This window comes from Microcaecilia unicolor, chromosome 11 (assembly GCF_901765095.1).
Source record: "Microcaecilia unicolor chromosome 11, aMicUni1.1, whole genome shotgun sequence".
Taxonomy (NCBI): domain Eukaryota; kingdom Metazoa; phylum Chordata; class Amphibia; order Gymnophiona; family Siphonopidae; genus Microcaecilia; species Microcaecilia unicolor.
Window position 1 is genome coordinate 128,087,467 of NC_044041.1, and position 8,617 is coordinate 128,096,083.

The following is an 8,617-nucleotide window of genomic DNA, read 5'->3' on the forward strand; positions in this document are numbered from 1 at the left end:
AAATCCCAAGTGATGTCTATTCACAAATCAGATGGTAGTGTGGTCCAAGATACTGCTAAATCTCATCAACTGAATGCCACTGTTACCCTGCTACTAAGGGTTAATGGTTGCTTAAAGGGTCCTGAAGGCAATTGGTTTATACCTCCTGATATTCTTCCACTTTATATGAAGGAGAGTTCTGCAAATTCTCTGATGCCCACCCTACTGGATAAGTCTCTACCGATGGTTGGCTCTCTGAGCTCGGAAGATAGTATACAAATTAATAGATGAAATTAAAGGATCATACCATTCCCTGTGTGAGGGTATGGATTTAATGAAGACGTGTGGTCTTAAATTGGGAAGAACCTGGCAGAGACAAAGGAAAAGAATGGGTGAAGGCAGAGGAAAGGAGAAGAGGTTGGAGTTAGGCATACTGAACCCATGGCAGAAATTAGGGAGTGGGCCTGGCCAGTGTCCCTTGCCCTAAAGCTCTGCCCCAGTGGTATCACTCAGCTTTGCAGAAAGGGCCTCTTCTGGCACTGCAGCCTGAACCCATTACTCTGCATCGTCCTCTCTAAACCTGTCTCTAGGTGAGGAGATGGAAGGGAACATGGAAGAAGCAGAAAAGGGTAGATAGAACAGGAAGGAGGGGACCTGAATCACCTGCAATTTCCTGTTTAAAGGCCCCAATCTGTCCGTTTGCATCATGTATATAATCCAGTCACATTTCTTTTTCCATATCTGAACAGAGTGAAAAACAGAAGAAATGTGGGTCCCATTCTTGCTTAAGCAGGATATAGAACAATCTCTCAAGAAATGGCACAGTTTGGTAGAAAGCAGCAGGACACTTGCTTGCTCTGCGGCATCCTTTTCCTTTTCCACTGCTTTGTGATCCTTGATAGTCCAGAAGTTGCATACACTGTGTGTGACGGAGGCTCGGAGGACACAAGAACTCTTTGAAGGATCTTAACATTAGACAAGCCCTTGAAAGATTATTTAAAGTTATCAAAAGAGATGATGTTTAAGAACCCTTAAACACACTGTCTTCTTCTGTTTACAGAAGCAATTTGGCTTCCTTTGTTACAAAGTAAACTACAATTTCCTCAGAGGAGACATGTAAATTGCAGGGTTCTTCCGAGACCTCAAAGCTTCATCCAGCCATCTAAAACAGCCATCAAAATCCCTGTGGCTGAATCAAAGCATCCAGACACGTCTGAGCTTGGCATTCAGAGCTGCCACAAGGGATGGACAAGCAGGGTGATCACCTGTAGCATCAAGCCAGAGAGGCACCATGTTGCCCTTCGGAGTTATTCTGTGAACCTGAAAGGGAAGGAAGGCTTCAAGAGCAGCCCATGCCCAGGACACCGTTTTATCCAACAACTGCCCTGTTAGGACTGGCTATGTCCAAATCCTCCCACTTGCTTTGCTAACCACCGACAGGCTCAGATGTACTAAAGGGTTTTCAATAAGGGACATGAGAATGTAAGACAGCATTTTATATGTTCAGGCAGGCTCTTCTAAATTATGCAGGGATACACACCCACACAAAGTAGGTGCATTGAAACATATGGTCCAATATTTAAATGAAATTGTACATTCATCATAGCTGGTGAACATATAAACTTCACTGTCCATGTATTCTCAGAAGATATATGGATAGAACCAGTCCAAAATTATGACTAATGGGCTCATTTTCGAAAGAGAAGGACGTCCATCTTTCAACATAAATCGGAAGATGGACGTCCTTCTCTCAGGGACGTCAAAATCGGTATAATCGAAGCTCGATTTAGGGCGTCTTCAACTGCACTCAGTTGCAAGGACGGCCAAAGTTCAAGGGGGCATGTCGGAGGTGTAGCGAAGGTGGAACTTGGGTGTACCTAACACTTGGACATCCTTGACCCATAATCGAAAAAAACAAGGACGTCCCTGACAAACACTTGGACGTTTTCACCCGGACCTGTTTTTCTTACGACTCAGGCACAAAAAGGTGCCCAAAATGTCCAGATGACCACCAGAGGGAATCGGGGATGACATCCCCTTATCCCCCAGTGGTCACCAACCCCTTCCCACCCTCAAAAAACATATTTAAAAATATTTTGTGCCAGCCTCAGATGTCATACTCAGGTCCATGACAGCGCATGCAGGTCCCGGGAGCAGTTTTAGTGGGTAGTGCAGTGCACTTCAGACAGGTGGGCCCAGGCCCATACCCCCCTACCTGTTACATTTGTGGAGGAAACAGCGAGCCCTCCAAAACCCACCATAAACCCACTGTACTCACATCTAGGTGCCCCTCTTCACCCATAAGGACTATGGTAGTAGTGTACAGTTGTGGGTAGTGGGTTTTGGGGGGTTGGGGGGCTCAGCACACAAGGTAAGAAAGATATGTTCCTGGGAGCAATTTATGAAGTCCACTACAGTGCCCCCTAGGGTGCCCGGTTGGTGTCCTGGCATGTCAGAGGGACCAGTGCACTACAAATTCTGGCTCCTTCCATGACCAAATGGCTTGCATTTGGTCGTTTTTTACATGGATGTCTTTGATTTCGAAAATTGCCAAAAATCAGAAACGTCCATGTCTAGGGACGTCCAAATTTAGGGAAGGCGAAATTTAAGGATTTGGACGTCCCTGGCGGTATTTTCGAAATGTTTCAAAAATACGGGCTTCCCTGCCCCTGGATTTGGAGGTTTTGCAAGGACGTCCAAATCGCAACTTGGACGTCCCTTTCAAAAATGCCCCTCCACATGGCCCAGCGCTATTTGCCAGGTTTGAGAAGGGGCAAGAGTGGGTCAATAAATTATCTGATTAGCAGCAACATATAGCCACTATCTGGATAATTTTTTTTTCGTTTTGGTTAGTTGCAGTGACCACACCATCTGAATATTCTGCACTGCTACCTATATGGATAGCAATGATAAAAATACATATTTATTTAAACACCAGCAGGGCCGCTGAGAGGGGGGGGGCAGGGGGGACAAGATTCCCCAGGCCCGTGGCTCCAGGGGGGGCCCGGTACCGCAGTCCCTGATCTTACTCGCCCTCGGCCCCACCCCCGAAGTCGCCGCGCCGCAGTCTCCACCCGCCCCCTCCATCTGCCACCGGGCCAGGCCCTCTGCATTGAAATCATCACAGCGCTTCACCTGTCACCTCCGTGACTGAAAGCGTAGCAGCGGCAGATTGGATTCACCTCCCTTCAGGCCTTCCCTCCCTGTGTCCCGCCCTCGTCAGATGTAACTTCTGCGAGAATGGGACACAGGGAGGGAAGGCCCGAAGGGAGGTGAATCCGATCTGCCGCTGCTGCGCTTTCAGTCACGGAGCGAGGTGACAGGTGAGGCGCTGTGATGATTTCAATGCAGAGGGCCCGGCCCGGTGACGGGCGGAGGGTGGGGACTGCGGTGCGGCGGCCCAGGGGGGGCGGCAATGATGATGACCTCGGGGGCGGGGCCCTGGGGGCAGCCTGGCCCTGGGCCCGGCCCAGTCTCTCAGCGGCCCTGAACACCAGCAATGCTTAAATTGAGATAATCCATGCTACCAATTCCAGGGTAAGCAGTGGCTTCCCCCATGCCCATCTCAATAGCAGACTATGGACTTTTCCTCCAGAAACTTGTCCAAACCTTTTTTAAACACAGATATACTAACCACTATTACTCCATCCTCCAGTAACGAGTTCCAGAGCTTAACTATTCGCTGAGTGAAAAAATATTTTCTCCTATTTGTTTTAAAAGTATTTCCATGTAACTTCATTGAGTTTCCCCTAGTCTTTGTACTTTTTGAAAGTGTAAACGATTGATTCACTTCTGCTCGTTTTACATCACTCAGGGTTTTGTGGACCTCAATCATATCTCCTCTCAGCATCTCTTTTCCAAGCTGACGAGCCCTTACCTTTTTAGTCTTTCCTCATATGAGAGGAGATCCATCCCCTTCATCATTTTGGTTGCTCTTCTTTAAACCTTTTCTACTTCTGCTATATTTTTTATGAGATATAATGACCAGAACTGAATGCAATATTCAAGGCGAGGTCGCAGCACGGAGCGATAGAAAAGCATTCTAGTATTCTTGCTCTTATTTACCATCCCTTTTCTAACAATTCCTAGCACCCTATTTGCTTTTTTTGACTGCCACCACACGCTGGGCAGAAGATTTCAGCGTATTGTCTACAACAACACCTAGATCTTTTTCTTGGGTGCTGACCCAGAGGGTGGACCCTAGCATCAGGTAACTATGATTTGGTTTATTCTTCCCAATAGCTGAAACATGGCCTATGTTGAGTCAAATCAAGTGAAGATTCTCAATAAAAGACTTTTTTCTCTTTGTCATCTCCACTGTCTTCATTTTTCTTGGATTTTCTGTGGAGGACTTTGCTTCTGTGTTTTACTTTAAATAGCTGAAAATGCAGCCTATAGGGAGTAATTCTATAAGGAGCTGCCTGGCTTTAGATAGCACACACATGAACATAAGAGAAGCCATACTAGGTCAGACCAATGGTCCATCTAGCCCTGTATCCTGTTTTCCAAACAGTGGCCAACCAGGTCACAAGTACCTGGCAGAAACCCAATTAGCTACCAATCCCGGAGCAAAGAGTGGCTTCCCCATGTCTGTCTCAATAGCAGACTATTGACTTTTCCTCCAGGAATTTGTCCAAACCTTTCTTAAACCAAGATGCGCTAACCGCTGTTACTACATTCTGCTGGCATTCTAATTATTGACATGTGTATCTAATCTGGGATATATTTACCACCAAATCCCTGTAAAGTTCAAAGCAATTTACAAAAATGCAATAGTACAAACAGGTATCTATACTAACAAGTCTAAATTAAGTTCATCAGTAACATGTTTTTCATTAAAAAAAACAACACATATGAGCATGTGGACACTGTGCTCATAAATGACTACTAAATTCAAGTTACTTACCCTTGTTTTCAAAGGCAGATTACAGACTGCACCTGATTACATATCCAGACTCCTGATTCCTTTTGTCCCTACCCACTCCCTTCCTTTCTCTCTGCATGATCTTTTATCCCTTCCCCCTCCTTCAGCTCTTTGTCTGGATATATGTAGGCCCTTATTTCTGGAATTTGCTCCCCTGTGAACTCAAACACGAGACATTTATTTTCATTTCAAAAAACACTTTAAAACATGGCTTTTCACTCAGGGGTCCTTTTACTAAGGTGCGCTGAAAAATGGCCTGCGATAGTGTAGGCGCGGGTTTTAGGCGTGCGCAGAATCATTTTTCAGTGCACCTGTAAAAAAGGCATTTTTTAATTTTTCTGAAAATAAACGTGCGTTAAAATGAAAACTGCCGCGTGTCCATTTTGGGTCTGAGACCTTACCGCCAGCCATTGGCCTAGCAGTAAAATCTCACATGGTAACCGGGCAGTAATGACCTACACGCGCCAAATGCCACTTGGTGCATGTCCGATACACGCAGCAGAAAATAAAAATTATTTTTTGGCCACACGTATCAGACACATGCCAAAAATGAAATTACCACAAGAGCCACGCGGTATCCATGCGGGAACTCCATTTTGGCATGCATTGGGTGCATGTAGATGCATATGCAACTTAGTAAAAGGGCCCCTCAATTATTTAGTGCTTCACTGTTTTTTATTCTATTGTAGCTATTTGTAATATTTGCTGAGGTGTTTTCCGTTCTCTTTTTTTTGTATTTGAAATTTGAAGTATTATATACAATTATATACAATAAATGTATACAAGAAACATTGGCGAAAAACACACAAAATCAGAAAATAAACACACATTTCCATTCTAGTTCACTTCACAAGGATCAAATAAGCACAAGAAAAGAAAAATAATCGTCTTCCCAAAATAACATCAAAGAAATGTCCAGATTGCAAGAATACAAAATCTGTGAGTCTTCTAGCAGCTCTTCAACCTTGATAAACCATTCACCAAGCATGATTTATCCTTATCTTTCAAGAAATCTTGTAACTGGATTTGATCCCAAAAAGCATAATTGTTATTCCCATGACTTACAAGGGAAACTTCAAGAAAAAAGTTCCCCTTGCCTTCAAAACCTTAGGCCTTAGTTGCAGGAAGGATTTCCTATGCATTTGAGTCTGTCTTGATACATTTGGGAACACAGATTCATGCTATCCACAAAATAAAACCAAACAATTAACAAAATAAAGTTTCATACAGTGGTGGAAATAAGTATTTGGTCCCTTGCTGATTTTGTAAGTTTGCCCACTGACAAAGACATGAGCAGCCCATAATTGAAGGGTAGGTTATTGGTAACAGTGAGAGATAGCACATCACAAATTAAATCCGGAAAATCACATTGTGGAAAGTATATGAATTTATTTGCATTCTGCAGAGGGAAATAAGTATTTAATCCCTCTGGCAAACAAGACCTAATACTTGGTGGCAAAACCCTTGTTGGCAAGCACAGCGGTCAGACGTCTTCTGTAGTTGATGATGAGGTTTGCACACATGTCAGGAGGAATTTTGGTCCACTCCTCTTTGCAGATCATCTCTAAATCATTAAGAGTTCTGGGCTGTCGCTTGGCAACTCGCAGCTTCAGCTCCCTCCATAAGTTTTCAATGGGATTAAGGTCTGGTGACTGGCTAGGCCACTCCATGACCCTAATGTGCTTCTTCCTGAGCCACTCCTTTGTTGCCTTGGCTGTATGTTTTGGGTCATTGTCGTGCTGGAAGACCCAGCCACGACCCATTTTTAAGGCCCTGGCGGAGGGAAGGAGGTTGTCACTCAGAATTGTACGGTACATGGCCCCATCCATTCTCCCATTGATGCGGTGAAGTAGTCCTGTGCCCTTAGCAGAGAAACACCCCCAAAACATAACATTTCCACCTCCATGCTTGACAGTGGGGACGGTGTTCTTTGGGTCATAGGCAGCATTTCTCTTCCTCCAAACACGGCGAGTTGAGTTCATGCCAAAGAGCTCAATTTTTGTCTCATCTGACCACAGCACCTTCTCCCAATCACTCTCGGCATCATCCAGGTGTTCACTGGCAAACTTCAGACGGGCCGTCACATGTGCCTTCCGGAGCAGGGGGACCTTGCGGGCACTGCAGGATTGCAATCCGTTATGTCGTAATGTGTTACCAATGGTTTTCGTGGTGACAGTGGTCCCAGCTGCCTTGAGATCATTGACAAGTTCCCCCCTTGTAGTTGTAGGCTGATTTCTAACCTTCCTCATGATCAAGGATACCCCACGAGGTGAGATTTTGCGTGGAGCCCCAGATCTTTGTCGATTGACAGTCATTTTGTACTTCTTCCATTTTCTTACTATGGCACCAACAGTTGTCTCCTTCTCGCCCAGCGTCTTACTGATGGTTTTGTAGCCCATTCCAGCCTTGTGCAGGTGTATGATCTTGTCCCTGACATCCTTAGACAGCTCCTTGCTCTTGGCCATTTTGTAGAGGTTAGAGTCTGACTGATTCACTGAGTCTGTGGACAGGTGTCTTTCATACAGGTGACCATTGCCGACAGCTGTCTGTCATGCAGGTAACGAGTTGATTTGGAGCATCTACCTGGTCTGTAGGGGCCAGATCTCTTACTGGTTGGTGGGGGATCAAATACTTATTTCCCTCTGCAGAATGCAAATAAATTCATATACTTTCCACAATGTGATTTTCCGGATTTAATTTGTGATGTGCTATCTCTCACTGTTACCAATAACCTACCCTTCAATTATGGGCTGCTCATGTCTTTGTCAGTGGGCAAACTTACAAAATCAGCAAGGGATCAAATACTTATTTCCACCACTGTAACTGCTCTCCACTTCTGTCTGAAAAGCAACTTACAAAGTAGCCCTTTTAATTATAATATCTTTTGAGGTCTCCAAAAATTAAAATGTCCAAACTATAAGGTGAAGCCAATGGGCTCATTTTCGATGTCCAAATCGATATAATCGAAACTCGATGTTGGACGTTTCCAACTACACTCCATCGGAAGGATGGCCAAAATTCAAGGGGGCATGTCGGAGGCGTAGAGAAGGCGGGACTTGGGCGTGCCTAACACTTGGACATCTTTGACCCATAATCGAAAAAAACAAGGACATCTCTGACGAACACTTGGACGTTTTCACCTGGACCTGTTTTTCTTACGACTAAGGCACAAAAAGGTGCCCGAAATAACCAGATAACCACCAGAGAGAATCGGGGATGACCTCCCGTTACTCCCCCAGTGGTCACTAACCCCCTCCCACCCTCAAAAAACATCTTTCAAAATATGTCGTGCCAGCCTCTATGCCAGCCTCAGATGTCATACTCAGGTCCATGACAGCGCATGCAGGTCCCAGGAGCAGTATTAGTGGGTACTGCAGTGCACTTCAGACAGGCAGACCCAGGCCCATACCTCCCCTACTTGTTACGTTTGTGGAGGAAACAGCAAGCTCTCCAAAACCCACCACAAACCCACTGTACCCATATATAGGTGCCCCCCTCACCAGTAAGGGCTATGGTAGTGGTGTACAGTTGTGGGTAGTGGGTTTTGGGGGGGTTGGGGGGCTCAGCACACAAGCTAAGAGAGTTATGTTCCTGGGAGCATTTTATGAAGTCCACTGCAGTGCCCTCTAGAGTGCCCGGTTGGTGTCCTGGCATGTCAGGGGGACCAATGCACTATAAATGCTGGTTCCTCCCACATTCAAATGGCGTGCATTA